The 15,782-nt window shown below is 39.9% G+C and overlaps 1 protein-coding gene and 1 long non-coding RNA gene across 2 annotated transcripts in view; one reads left to right on the top strand and one right to left on the bottom strand.

The window, feature by feature from the left end:
• dntt (deoxynucleotidyltransferase, terminal) overlaps positions 1-15,782 on the top strand; it is a 247,079-nt gene that overhangs the window by 202,923 nt on the left and 28,374 nt on the right. The window lies entirely within an intron of this gene.
• Positions 1,912-3,959, bottom strand: LOC144984141 (uncharacterized). Its single transcript, XR_013647806.1, has 4 exons — positions 3,896-3,959; positions 2,994-3,172; positions 2,785-2,914; positions 1,912-2,609 (listed from the first exon to the last, which is right to left on the bottom strand). It is a non-coding gene; the product is annotated as an uncharacterized LOC144984141 (long non-coding RNA).

The following is a 15,782-nucleotide window of genomic DNA, read 5'->3' as shown; positions in this document are numbered from 1 at the left end:
GAGGAGAGTTGGCAACCCCTGCAGTTCCCCAGTGGAATTTCCCAATCTCCTCTGCTGATTACTGTGGATGGGCTCACCTGGGATGGAAACTCAGAAAAACAAAAGTGAATAAGCTATTTTTCTCACTTAAAACAAATTAATTAAATGTGTTCGCCCATTGTTAATTTGTTTTAAGTAAACAAAGTAAAAATGAACGTTTTAATTTAACAATAATACTAACACCTATGTGGTGGTTTGAGGTTCAACCACCACACCCCTGTTGTTTGCAGCAGTCTTTGATTGGTAAAAGCTGCCAGATCCTCAAAAATGTTGTCATCAATGTTCTGTGAAAAGTACTGGATTGGACTCCAGTATTCATGAACTTTAGGATCAACTTTCTTTACATAGCACTTTCAAACAACAGCAGTTGATACAAAGTGCTGAACACGAGAAATAAAGAAAACAAACAAACACTAAAACACGTTAAAACACAAGATTGAATATAGGGAGATAAAAACAATAAAAGCACTACAGTAACACTAATAACAGGAGTCTGATGTTGGATTAAAAACCAGAGTACAAAAATGAGTTTTCAAATGGGTTTTAAAAATGGACAGTGATGGAGCTTTTTTCCTTTTGGGCAGCGGCAAAGAGTTCAAAGCTTTGGAGCAGTGACAGCAAAAGCTCTGTCTCCTCTGAGCTAGGGATGGGTACCGTGCCCCGGTATTGAACCAGCCCCGGGACCACATTTTTCAAGATCGGAGTATTGTTAAGATCTGACCTGAACGCTTCTGCTATCGGTACTGGAGAAGTTACTTTTTTTTTTGTGTGTGTCCCACTAGCGTTATCTATGAGGTGCCGTGTAGGACATTATTCAGAATTAGCATTCACATACACATGTGAAATCTCTCACACACACTAGTGAAATGCTCTCACACACACTACTGAAAATGCTCTCACACACACTACTGAAAATGCTCTCACACACACTATCCAAAATGCTCTCACATACACATGTGAAAATTTCAATAGAAACGGAAGGCATTTCAGTAGAAACAACGTTTTTTTTTTTACTTTATTGTTAGAAACGAAGTTGCTCGACTGAAGGCATTTCAGTGGAAATGAACCTGTGTCCGAATTCCTGCCCTGATCCCTAACTACTAAAACCCTATATAGTGCAGAACTATATAGTTCTATATAGTTCTCTGAATTTAAAAGCAATTCAGACACCCGTGCTCAGTACTTTTTTCTTTTGGGTGTTGTTCATAACGCGCTTGACACGGAAACAAAGTGGCGCATTACCGCCACCACCTGGTCTGGAGGCGAACTACTCCTATTTAACGCGGAGAATGACACTTATTTGTCAGAGTAAAAACATAATAAATATGAACATTTTACAAAGACTATTTATGAATCTGCTGTGTTCTGATCATGGAAAACGTGACTGATTTATAAATAATTAAATTACAAACACTTTGGTGTTGATTTAATGTATTTGTTCATAAATAAACCCCCAAGTTATTTTTTCATGCCAATATTTATTTTGTTTTTGTGCCTCTGAACGATTAACGGGCTCTTGCAAGGAGGCATTTTTTTCTGTAGTTTTCTTACACCTTACTGAAAATGGCTTTGAAAATGAATCTGTCCGTGTTCCTGGCAATAATTCAACCGTTTTTCGTGAGATCAAACTGAAAACGAGCAGATATGCAGCATCACAGGACGGCAAGGACAAGCAGACATCTCAGAAGATTTCCTCTGGATGCCCTGACCAGACAGAATAACTTGTGAGTTAAACTTAAAGCTTTTTTTTTAGTTAAACTTAAACTTTAACTTAAACTTTGTTACTAATCATGCTCAAGGTTACACAGTCTACTGGGTAAGAGTTTAACATTCTTTTTCAAGTGAGTTGTGTAGTCCAATTACATGAAACACTTGTGAGTTCAAAGTTTAGAATTTTTTATTCAGAGTCAAACCATATCACTTGTTTTAAACAAAAACAAAACAAAAACTTTCATTTTTAAAAGTTTAAATGAAAATCCAAAAACCCAGCCAAATAAAAACCATGAGATTTTCCAGAATTAATAAATACTTCATAATCTAAAATGTAAGACATCAAAATAAATAGAAACATTAAAAAAATGTGATTTAATTTCCTCAATGAAATAATTAATGTTGCATTTTCCAGGGTCTTCCACGTCTCTACTGCTTTACCAACACAAAGGTGTCTGTCCTGGCCCTTTACGCTGACGGTCAGTCCGACACAAGACTGGATTTTCGGTTGACCCGCAGGACCATCGAGCATCTGGGTCGATGGTCCTGAAGCATCAGCTTCGGGTTCCTCACACTCTGGGGGGTCACAGGAGACTGACGTCCTGGTGTTTCTTTTCTGGCTGGCGTGTGGCACATCTTACAGTGTGGTAGCCAGAGTCTTTGACATGACACGGTCCACCGTGAGCGATGTTGTCCACAGGACGGCAGACCGCATCCTCCAGCTGATCAGCAGGGTCACCCAGCTTCCCAGTGGGAATGAACTACCATAAGTCGCCTCTGGATTTTAGCAGCTCGCTTGGTCTTTCTCCTTCCAAAGGGTCACAAGGAGCATTGATGGCTGCCACATAAGAATAAAGGCCCTAAAAGAAAAAGCAGCTTGTTATTTTAACAGGAAGCTTTTTTATTCCATTAAAATGCATGCTGTATGTGACTCTAATGCCAAATTTATAGATATTTTTGTTGAGAATCCAGGATCAATCCATGATTCACGGGTTCTACGTAAAAGCCCAATTTATGTAAATCAAACAAACCCACCTGAAGGATCCTTTTGGGTGATGGTGGGTATCCCTGCATTGCACATCCCATCATGCTGCTGACACCCTACAGGGAACCCATGAGGAATGCCATTGAGGCAGTTACAACCAGAACCACTCCAGAACACGCTCTGTTGTGAAGAGAGCATTTGGCATGATAAAGATGAGGAGGAGAGCAATATTTCTGGGGGCACTGGAAGTAAAACCAACCTTTGCAATGAAAATCATTGCCTGCAGTTCAATTCTGCACATTCTGTGCATCAGCAAAGGCGACTGCTTAGCCACAGATGTTGAGCCACACCAGGAACATGCAGGACGAGCAGAGTCACGTCTGTCTGCAAGGACAAATCTTTGCTTTCCTTTCAGCTCCAACTGTGACACACATGACTCTAGAAGACCAGGATTATTGTTAACATGTATAAAAATAAATATTAACATATAAAACGAAATTCTAAATATGTACATCTGATATTTATATGAAAATCCTTTTGAGATTGTTAAAAATAGCTCAGATTTAAATAATACATGTAAATTATTCATTTTTGTTCATACATTTATTAAACAAATTGGAAAAACAATGGCTGCATTACATTTTAGAACAATAATTTCAACTCAAGTAAACTTAACAGACTCTCCTGTCGCTGTTCCTCCCTTCTAGCCCTTTCCTCCTCTCTCTTCTGGCTCTTTAACATAAACCTTTAACCCAGTACGACAACGATTAACCGTTTATTAAAATGAAGTCAAATCTGATCATGTGTCTCTACCCATCTGGCACGAGCTAGCTTGAAAACAAACAGGCTATCTTTCTCCATCCGCAAATGGATCGGATTTTCCTCATCCTCGTCTGTCCCTACATATATGAACACATTTAAAACATGTGTTAATAACTTGTGACTACGGTTAGAAGTCACTGCTTTTTGATGTAATATCTAGCGTTTGTTTTTAGCCTTCGGCGCTAATTCGCGTTAGCGTTAGCTTTAGCATTACTGAAATTGATGAGCTTCAAAACAATCTAGGTTGTTGATTGAGGAATATAACATATTAAACACATCATCTTAAGTATTTACAAATATATTTTACAACAGATACTAGATATTTTTTAATATACTTACACGTTTCGGTGGTTTTCCTTGCGCAACCGGCTGCCATTTTCGAATGATTCAGACGAATGATTATGATTATCTCGCGATAATCAGCCAACTTCCGTTTCTACTGAAATGCCTTCCGTTTCTGTCGAAAATTTCAGTAGTGTATGTGAGAGCATTTTCACATGTGTATGTGAGAGCATTTTCACATGTGTATGTGAGAGGATTTTCACATGTGTATGTGAGAGCATTTTCAGTAGTGTGTGTAAGAGCATTTTCACATGTGTATGTGAGAGGATTTTCAGTAGTGTATGTGAGAGCGTTTTCGATAGTGTATGTGAGAGGATTTTCACATGTGTATGTGAGAGCATTTTCACATGTGTATGTGAGAGCATTTTCAGTAGTGTGTGTAAGAGCATTTTCACATGTGTATGTGAGAGGATTTTCAGTAGTGTATGTGAGAGCATTTTGGATAGTGTATGTGAGAGCATTTTCACATGTGTATGTGAGAGGATTTTCACATGTGTATGTGAGAGCATTTTCACATGTGTATGTGAGAGGATTTTCACATGTGTATGTGAGAGCGTTTTCGATAGTGTATGTGAGAGGATTTTCACATGTGTATGTGAGAGCATTTTCACATGTGTATGTGAGAGCATTTTCAGTAGTGTGTGTAAGAGCATTTTCACATGTGTATGTGAGAGCATTTTCACATGTGTATGTGAGAGCATTTTCACATGTGTATGTGAGGGATTTCACATGTGTATGTGAGAGATTTCACATGTGTATGTGAATGAATACATTTTCAGTTGTATGTATACAAGCATTTCACTAGTGTGTGTGAGAGATTTCATATGTGTATGTGAATGCTAATTCTGAATTATGTCCTACACGGCACCTCATAGTTATCTGCCATATTTAACTCACTAAGTCAGTCAATTTCCGTTAATTAATGATGATTTTAATTTCGGTATTCTCGTTGAAGCGGAGAGCTCTGTCTGTCTATTTGTGTGCATGGGGGGCGGGGCTGTTGTTCAGAGAGTATGCGCAGTTCGCGCAGACACACAAGGCAGCGCACACACAGTCAGTGGCGATCCCGTAGGGGACACGTGAGCGCCCTAGACTAAGAACACCCGTTTCTGCGTAAGATTAATGAAGTTTGCATCAAGGAGCCCCTACCATGCTGTCACCTTGCTGCTACGATGACCGTATGTTGCGCTGTTTGTGTAGAACACGCTGGAGCGGCGTGTTCTACACAAAACAATAAGGTAGAGAGGCGGGGCTTAGATTCACCGCTTATGATTCCAGACCCGTGAAAAACTATCAGCTGATTCCTAATACTTAATAATAATTAATGACTAATGATTGTTGTCATCCGTAAAATTAATATAATTTATTGGGTTTACTGGATTTAAAGGAAAAAAATAACTAAATAGATGGAGTCTGCATCAAAGTGAATTTGTTTCCATCATCTCACTCAATCCTAACTCTGGTGTTTGACAGACAGAAAAGTCTATTTAAGGTTGTGGAAAATGGACAAAAGATCAAAGGAAACATCACGCTCAAAAAGAATAAAAATAATTAGATTAAATAATTAAATGAATATCCTGTCTGGAACATTCTCATGTATAAAGTAAAATTTTTTGTTAAAAAAACAGTGTTGTTGCATAATGAGGAAACAAAACACTTTATGTTCTTAATTTGTTATTTATTTTTCATCCTCAAAAAGTATCGATAAGAGTACCGTTAAAATACCGGATCGATAAGCAATATCGAAAAGAGTAGTAGTACCGTTAAAACCTTAAAGATACCCATCCCTACTCTGAGCTTCGTCTGGACCTCAGTACCTCCAGAAGCAGCTGATCTGAGACATCGGGCTGGCTAGTAAGGAAAGAGAAGCTCAGAAAGGTACAGCGGGACAAGACCATGTAAAGATTTAAAAACAAATAAAAGAATCTTAAAATGAACCCTAAACTGCACAGGTAGCCAGTGGAGCGATGCTAAAATCGGCTTGATGTGGTCTCTCTTACGCCCTCCAACCAGAAGATGGGCAGCTGCATTCTGAACACGTTGGAGGCGTGAGAGAGACGACTGGCTGAATCCAAAATAAATAGAATTATAATAATCCAGGCGGGACGTGATGAATGCCTGGATTACCGTTTAAAAATATGCAGTTGTTAAAAATGGTTTTACATTAGCAAGTTGGCGAAGATGAAAAAAGCTTGACTTCACCACTGAACTTACCTTCTGGTGCAGTTTAAAATGAAAGTCCAATTTAAAACCCAAGTTAGAGGCAATTGATTTTAAAAAGTTAGTAAAAGGACCCTAATCAACTAGGGACGGTCCACTAAAACTAAAACTAAAACTTCAGTTTTGAAAGCTTAGGGCCAACCAGTCTTTAATGTCCTGAAGACATGATAGGAGCTGCTTCATGGAGAGATCATTTTTTCTTAACAGCAGATAAATCTGACTGTCATCTGCGTACAAATGAAAAGAAATGCAGTGCCTTTTCAAAATTGATCCTAAAGGTAACAGATACAAAGAGAACAAGAGTGGCCCCAAAACCGATCTTTGTGGAACCCCATAAGGAACCTGAGTTGTGGTAGATTCAAAACCACCTAAACTGACACACATGGTTCTTTCTGCCAAGTAAGACTTAAACAAGTCCAGTGAAGTACCTCGGATCCCCACCGAGTTCTGGAGCCTAGATATAAAAATACTGTGGTCTACTGTGTCAAATGCTGCTGTTAGATCCAGCAGAACCAGGAAAACATATTCTCCAGCATCACTGACCAGGAGAATGTCGTTGCTGACTCTTAGAAATGCCGGTTTTAGACCCTTGCACGGAAGACTTCAAGAATTTGATGTTTGTTTAAGAAATCCTCTTGCTGCGAGTAGACCACTTTATCCAGGAGATTTGAGATGTAAGGCATCTTGGAGATGGGTCTAAAATTAGCCAAAACAGTACTGTCCAGGCTTAGTTTTTTAAGTAGAGGCTGAATTGTTGCCTGTTTAAAAACAGCAGGGACGACACCAACAGCCAGACTGCTGTTGATGATTGAAAGGACCGTCTGTGCAACGCTGGGGAAAACCTCCTTGAACAGTTTGGGAGGGATAGAATCTAAGGGAGAACCTGATGGTTTACTTTGACTGACCAACTCAGTCGAGAATTGAAGAGACTGTCTCAAATTCTCTGAAAATAGCTGAACACAGGCCGAAGGGTCAGAGGAAGGAAGAATAATGCCAGCCCTTATGTCCGACACCTTATTATTAAAACATTTTAAAAAGATATTGCACAGTTCAGGTGAAGCTTTTAGAGACTGCCTGTGGAACATTAAGAACAGAATCCATCATTTTAAAAAGCAACCATGGGTTTGCCGATTAAAATAATAATATTTGCCAGGTACTCTTTTTTTTCCTGTTTTACAGTGTCCTGATAAAAGTTCCAACAGTTCTTCAGGATTTGTAATGAGATCTGTAATTTGTTCTTCCAGCAACGTTCCGCTTTTCTGCAGACCCTCTGATCTGCCCGGGTTCTCTGATTGAACCAGGGCTCAGGTATAGAACGAGGCTTTAGTATCTTTAGAGGACCCACAGAGTCCAGGATGTTACTGCAGGAGGAATGAAACCATGAACAGAGCTCCAAAACATCAGCAGCAGAGGAGGGAGCAGTGAGCTGGTTAAAAGCAGAGGAAAACTGACCAGCAGTGGAAGAGTTAAAAATCCTGCAACACTGAGGAGGAGCGGTAGATTTAACTGCAGCACGTGAAAGTCCAGCTTCAAACACCACAGTCTGTGGTCTAAAATAGCTATGTCACAGATCTCCATATTAAAAATGGGCAATCCATAGGAGAGGACAAGATCCAGTATATGTCCTTTTTCTTGACCGAACTAGACTAAAAGAGTCAATGATCTCTAAAAGTATCATCTGTTTTGCCACTTGTCCTGATGCTGGTAGAGCCGCTGCTCCTCCAAATTGAAAGGAGCCAGTTGAGGGGGTTCAGGCATCTGGTCTGCCTGCCTCCTGGACGGCTCCCTAGGGAGGTGTTCCGGGCATGTCCCACTGGGCAGAGACCCGGGGAAGACCCAGGACACGTTGGAGAGACTATGTCTCTCTGCTGGCCTAGGAACGCCTCAGGGTCCCTCCAGCTCCTCCGGGGAGACAGAAGTCTTGGTATCTCTGTTTAGAATGCTGCCCTGCAACCCGGCCCCGGATGAGCAAAAGAAGATGGATGGATTGTTGCTGCTGGCATGAATTATTTTTTATTTCGCTCCTTGAAGCAGCAGGGTCGAAGTAGCTATTGCTGAAAATGGACTTGAGACTCTTCAGCGTTTTGTGGAGTGGTTGGGATGGATTTTGCATAATCCTGTGCATTTTCCTTAGCATCCTGGTCTCCACCTCCTCCTCCAGGGCCACATGTTTGCAGCCCACAACAGACTCTGCCTTCTTTATCCGTCTGTTCGGTCTATTAGTGTAAGGGTACTGCAATGAAGAAGATGGTGCTCGCCACAGCAGACCGATAGAACATGCACAAGCTGATGTGCTATATTAGCTTCTTTTGTATGCGCTTGAGTTCTGCTTTGACCCCAGACCTGAAGGCCATTTTAGGTCTTTCAAGTCGCTGGTTAACCATGGTTTAGACAACTTTCTTGAGGTGTTAGCTATGCAGAATCCAATATACTATGTGAGCATGGCTGCAAAAATAAACTTTGCAAAAGAACAGAAAATGGTTAGGAGCCAAGCAGTTGCAATGTAGAAAAGGTATCATCAGGTAAAATGTCCTCACAGAGAGCAAATCCATCATTTAAGAAAGGGCAAATATTATAAAATTATTAACTACAAATTACTTTTCCTGTGATGGTTTGAGTGTGACCACTGCAGACAGAGATGTCATCCTGAGAAATAACATCCTCCTTTCCAGTTCATGTTTTACAACAACAAGAAACTCACAAAAAAAAGGCTCCATGATGTGTCAACAGGAAAAACAGGGCAGTTATAAAAATAGAGAAACACCATATGAAGACGTTTTGAAACTGGGGTGGATGGGTTTTATAAGCTGGGATCAACCTGCGGGATTTAAAGGATCCCAACATATCTCACATTTTCAGGCTGTCAGCTCCATCTCCTCTTATACCTTGTGTTACATTCCAAGAGAAGCTTCCACCTAAGCTAAGTAGTGGAAATGACAGATTACAAGACTCACTTGGATTTTTAAATAGGATTTGGGAAATTGGAGTTTCTCAAATGTTGCGAGCATGTGCATTCGTGAAATATGCTGTGACAAAGCCAAGACAACCATGGTGCTATGCCAGCAGCAGAGTTACTGGAAATAAAACTTTTGGGAGGGAAAGTGGCAGAAACCCCTCAATGCTGCTTCTTGAACAACTTTTATTTCTACGATAATTAACTGAAATTTGCAGGTCTTGTCAAAATATGAAGCAAGTAGTGATTTAGCTTTGACTCAGAGAATTCACCAAAGGGTTTAGATTTGACACAGTCAACAACAGAGGACACAAATCATGTCACATTGAATGTGTTGTGAGCTGAACAGATCCAGTGTTATGGCTCATGGTTGGCTCATAAATTAATTTGGGACTGGTAAAGACTTTGATTTGCAGTGTGCTTGCAGTTAAAGTTCTGTTGCTTAATTAGTATAACGGACCAAAATCCAGACAGAGCAATCAGATTTTGTTCTGATAGTGTAGGAGAAAGGTGCCTTTTTTTTATAGAAGACATGCAAGGGGAAGTAAGGGTAAAATAGTGTAGTGTACTACACAGGGAGTCCGTTAGTGCACCCTGACTGTTAAAAACGAAGAAAGTAGGCAGAGCGTAGTTTTTGAGCACCCTGTAGGCACTTATGTATCACATGCACACCCTGTTCATGCAGCATTGTGTGGGGTCATTGCGGAGCCATTATTTCCACCTTACTAACAACTGAAGTTCTGCATGTAGAACACCATACAACAGCACCACCCGTACATCATTAGTGCGTGTAATTTGCACTATCCTTACAAATATTACACAATATACTTGTTACAAACACAAAAATGGTACGTTCTATTTGCATGACGTCTCAAGGGAACTTTAAGTTACACCTGCTCTCCTTATAAGAATGACTCCTCCCTAAGACCCTCTATGAACCCGGATAACCCAAAAACCAGCAGTACCTGTACAGGTCATGCCCCTTTACGGGTGCATGGGACTAAGGCTGTAATTGACTATCTAAACTGTATAATTCTATAACTGCATAATACTATCAAGAACTAATAGTCAAAATGGGGAGTGATAACAAACATATGTTAGTTTTTTCCACAAGATGGAGAAGAAATGATAGACCATGAGGTCTAACCAGCTCACTCGTCCGTTGTAGTCAACACAGAGCGGTGTTATACAGGGCCTGCACAGATTAATCTACATTTTCACTTTCTCCTAAGGCTATGTGCTGTGAATGAACAGATACAATCACAGATTGAAGGCGTGGAAATGGGTTTCCTTCTTCATGTGGCTGGAGTATACCTGAAAGATAGAGCTCAGATAATTCTGGAGCTCTTTGTGCCACTTCTCCACATTTGGAAATCTGCTGAGAATCCCATGTCTGGTTAGGTTTTATCGCCTTGTTGGACATGAAGAGCCAGGAGACACTGGAAAGGTTTGTTCTCTTGCTGTGACTGGCCTACAAACGCCTCCAGGTCTAAGCATAGCTTAGCAGAATAAACGATGGACAAATATAACTGGAAGGTAGATGGTATGGTAAGTTTACTCAAGGAGCAGGTTGTAACTCCAAGATAGATACCAAGGAACAAATGAGTTGTTCAAAGTTACTCTGACCTCTGTTAAAGGTGTTTCTGTGACCCTTTAGGCCTCTACTGATTAGAGGTTTTTCACATTTTAAATTAAGTTTTCTTATTTACAGGCCTAATTTTACTGGTCATAAAGTTGTTGAGTTTCTTTCATTTGGTCAAGTGTGCAACTATGTAATACATTTTTAGCCCATCAGATTCGCTGTTAAGTGTTTAACCCTTTAACACCAGTCATAACGCACCTTCTTTGACATTTTGTAACTCCTTGATGATTCATTTAATCAACATATTTCTGCTGATTCTGATGTGTAAAAAAAAGCGGCTTGACGTAAAGTGTTGCATATCTGCGCCATGCCGCTTTTCTCTGTTTTGGAATCTGTTGGAAATATGTTATTTGCATAAATGGTTGAAGAGTTACGGAAGTGGAAATCTTCTTCACTTCATTCCTTTAAACAAGAAACCTGTTGGCCGAAGTTGCAAAAGAGAAAATGCTCCCTTGACTTGTCAGCAAACTTAATACGAACATTAATTTCTTGATACAGTTGCCATGTGACTTGATCATTTTGCGCAGAGGTCAGAGAAACAATTAAAAGACTTTAATGGGAATGATTGGGGAGTATGAAGTGGGAGGGTTGCTGTAATAATGGAACGTGATGATTGAGTGAGCTTGCTGATGCAGAGCTTTTAAGTGGGCCCACCACCTTTTTGGCTTTAACTCTACTATATATGTCGGTTTTATGCTCAATTACTCTTGAAGAAAGTTTAACCTCTGAGTCCCACTGCAGCAATCAGGCATGTTCTGGATAAAATATAAGGCCTATTATCTCTTCGTCCACAAAGCGCCTCTTTTCCATGGCGGAAATCTCACCTGACAAGCTCGAATTGTTTTCGCGGCAGCCCTCCACAATTACCCGCGATGTGAATCCATGTTGGAACATACATTCAAATGATCACACAAAGATTTAGCTGATGACTGTACATGTTGGATTTTGCATGATGTTGCTGCAATGCTTGAAAAGGCACTCTGGTTAAGGGCACGTGTTTTCTCACACTAAAGCTTGTTGGTTTGTAGCAGAGCTACCCAACCTTCCATCAGAAAACTTAGTTCCCTGATTGTTTTCCAACTATTTCTGCCCTACTGCAACTAAATACTTGTACTGTGTTCTGTTTTACCAAGCCTAACTGTGTGATCATCAAGTGATAATTAGGAGGTAGGGCAGGAACAGCAGGAAGACAATAGGTGTAGTAGAACTAACAGACCAGGTTTGGCAAAAGTGATCTGCTGTGAGGGAAAATTAACAAATGTTTTGATAGAAATAAAAAAGATCACTGTGTATAAAGGGAAGCAGCTGGATGACTCCGTTAGTTGCGTGTAGGACTGGAATATGAGAAACCAGGGTTTGTTTCTCAGGGGGTGCATTGAGCTACATCCTATGTAGCCACAAAGGGGCCCGAGTCTGAGTTCCTTTGTGCCGGTCCCCAGATTAGATTAGATCCAGGGTTATGCTAGGAAGGACATCTGGCAAAAAAATCTCTGCCAAACCACCTTTGCAAATCGGAGAGAGCTCATTCGCTGTGGCAACCCCTGAAGGGATGTGCAGAAAGGTGAACAACAACAACATTGTGTATAAAGTGACTTTTTTCACAAATATTTAGAAATGACACAGAAGTTAAAATATTTTTGTGCACCTTTTTTTCCTAGCACATCCAAGTGGCTTTCTTTTTTTTTTAGCTTTAAGTGTATTAAAATTTTCATTAAAAAGAAACCGGTAATGATCCCAAACACACCTCCAGGCTATGTAAGGACTATGTGACCAAGAAGGAGGGTGATGGGGGCTGCGCCAGATGACCTGGCCTCCACAGTCAACAGTCATCAGGCCAACAAGTGCTACCCATCTCTGGGAACTCCTTCAAGACTGTTGGAAGACCATTTCAGGCGACTACCTCTTGAATCTCATCAAGAGAATGCCATTAGTGTGCAGAGCAGTAATCAAGTCAAAAGGTGGCTGCTATGAAGAACCTACAATATAACATAGTTTCAGTTGTTTCACACATTTTTGTTATGTAATTCCACATTTGTTATTTTATAGTTTTGATGCCATCAGTGTGAATCTACAATTTTCATAGTCATGAAAATAAAGAAAACTCTTTGAAAGAGAAGGTGTGTCCAAACTTTTGGTCTGTACTGTAGGAAAGCATAAGAACAGCATAATATAGGGCTTTTAATGACACCTGACCTGCCAAATCCATCACTACTGAACCAATCAGTCTTCTATTAGGAGCCTACTCACAACATATCAGGTAGGATGTGCCAGAGTGCACCTAGCTACAAAGCATGTGTTTTTTGGAAGCTGCTTTTGCTTTGGTGCTGTCCCTGTAGACAGACATCGATTGCGATCGAGCGGTCGATCTTCAAGGACATGAGGGCAGATCGCAGGCCAGCAAAGATAAATAACCAAAAAAATTAAAGAGGTACACCTAAAAATCCTTCAGGGAATCAAAAACCTCACAAAGAAGTACTGGACTTGATATATATATAGGTAGATCGTAGATCTTTAAGACATTGTTGTCTCAAAAGTAGCTCACATGCCAAAAAAGCGTGGACACGATGATGTAGGGCATTGGCCCACCTTGCAGAGCGGTGCCTGACTTGAGAATGGAAAAATGGTACTGTGGGTTTCAGCTGGGATCTTATGGTCAGAAGGAAAAGTAAACATGAACAACTACTGTATCAGCATAGGAATAATAAGAGTTTATAAGTGAATGGGGAGTGAGCAAATCCCATGGTGAAGGGGGTAGTACATTTAGCTCACACATCATCTCACAATACACTCAATTATTGTTTATCTAGAGTTGCTGCTGTCTAAAAAGCTTATGGTGGTATTTTGTCAGATAAAAATGAAGGAGGAGTTGATGCAAACAGGAAGCTGTGCAAAGGTCCCTGCAGGACCATGAGGTTGAAGCAGCATGGTTCAATCTGCCTCAACCTCATCTCACGCAGAGTGAAAGATCACAGTTAATTAAAATATGCAAATGAGCATGAATACAAACCTTATCATGTAAAAATGATACATTTTGATGCTACAAATCCAGCAAACACTAGAGAATGATGTGTTGAAACTTACATCAAGTCAAGCTGAAATGGAGCCAAAACGCTAAACAAGGAAGCACAGTGAAAAAGCAAAGATATGGTTTCATGGACAGTCTTCACTTTTTCAGAATTAGTTTTCACTTCATGACAGAAACAGACTTAAGAAGCTAACATGAAAGACTGAATGACAAACTTTCCAAAAAGACCCCAATACCAGAAACATGTTAGAAAACACAAACGACCGTTCATTTATGAAGCATCAGATGAGGGCCTTTTTAAATCTGTGTTTACTTTATTTCAGGCTTAAATTCAGTTACATCAGCAATAGATCCATAGTTCAAAGAAAAATGACCAAAAACATTATTAAAATGATAGTAATAACCAAAATAAAAAGGAAACCTCATGGCTTGCAGGATTCTGTACCAGGGAGACTTCTTTGTGGAAACACACCTGGTATGATAAGGGTCTGTAATTGTCACTATTTTCCATTTTCTGACTCAGTGACTCAGTAACAGTGGAGACATGTGAGTACACCAAAATCTACAAACATATAAATTCCACGTCTAGACCTTTTAGGCACCATGACCAAAAGCCTCATGCTGTCATTATTGGCCACATAGTGATAACTGAGCATATACAAACATTCATAAAGCTTTGTAAATAACATTCTATAGGGCATATAAAGATCTTTTGTTTGTTTCAGCATTCTAGCTTGGCCATAATTTTTACATCATCTGAAGATATCTTTGTCCTCAGATAAATCATTGGTGAATACATGATCCGAGTAGCTATGCTTGGCACATTTACTAAGAGCCTCCATACTAGACCTGACAAAGTCAGGGAATCCATAATGAGCTGTCTTCCCTGCCACCTACAACCATTAGTTGGCTCCTTCTGGCAAAAAAATGATGTCAAATTGAATTTCGCATATTATTCATATTTCATAGCAAAGGCTAAGGACCAGCAAAAGAAGGAATAAACACCAACAGGTCATCAGTGTAAGGTTTATGATTAATCATCCTGTTTCCAGCCGCCAGTGTGTCAGATAAGCAGACCCCCCCCCATCAGAATCTGAATCCTTTTATTGTCATTGTACATGGTGATACAATGAAATTGCAGCAGCCTCGGAGTGGTGAATAACATAGAATAAAAAAGAATAAAATAAAAAATGAAAATACTGTAACTCACTTGTCAAAAACAAAAATGTACAATATGTACAGAAACAATTTAATATTTAATATGTATAAAAAAATTAAATGGAATGAGTTGAGTTGCCATGAGCGCAGCATCAACCCCATTCCCCACATATAAAGGCTTATGCTTTGTCTGTCTGCACTCTACCATCAGTGGCTGTTGAGCATAGCAGTATACCAAGAGTCTAATTAAGAAATGGATACTCTCTATTTCTCTGAATTAAGAAAAACGGTTTTTGGCAACACTTTTCTAATAGAATCACGTCCTCACCTCTCTCCATACCGTTCTCATGCTGTATAACACATTATTGGCCGCTCCGTACATTTTGGAGAAAATTTCAGACTTTTAAATTGTCCTCATGGTCGTGAAAGTGCGGTATATAGAAAATATGATCAAAGGCAGAGGGCCACATGGACTCCAACTGTGAAATAGTCCAGAGCGGTGTTTCTTAGCATCTTAAGGAAAGAATAGTGTTTTACTGAATGACAAAAGAAAGTCAACAACTTCCAGGATATGTATGTCCATGAGTAAAGCCATTCTAACCTGTAAAGAAAATACGTTTCTGATACCTGCAAAGGATTTGGGATCCATCGCCAGTCTCTGGCACGGCCACACTACATATGATAATATTCAAAGAGGGAAATGATATGTATAGATGGATTTAAAGAGAAGGAAGCCTGACACGAAGGTAAAACCTATGGTATGTGGCCCTTTTTTTCAGATGCTTAACTCTATCAATAGGATAAGCATCTAATCAGCTTCCACGGGGGAACAAATATGTCAAATCTAAATCAAATGGACTTGTGTTTAATGCAATGGCTGCTGGGA

The sequence above is a fragment of the Oryzias latipes genome, chromosome 15 (assembly GCF_053564925.1).
Source record: "Oryzias latipes strain Hd-rR chromosome 15, Olatipes_Hd-rR_3.1".
Lineage (NCBI taxonomy): Eukaryota > Metazoa > Chordata > Actinopteri > Beloniformes > Adrianichthyidae > Oryzias > Oryzias latipes.
This window is presented reverse-complemented; position numbering and strand designations above follow the sequence as displayed.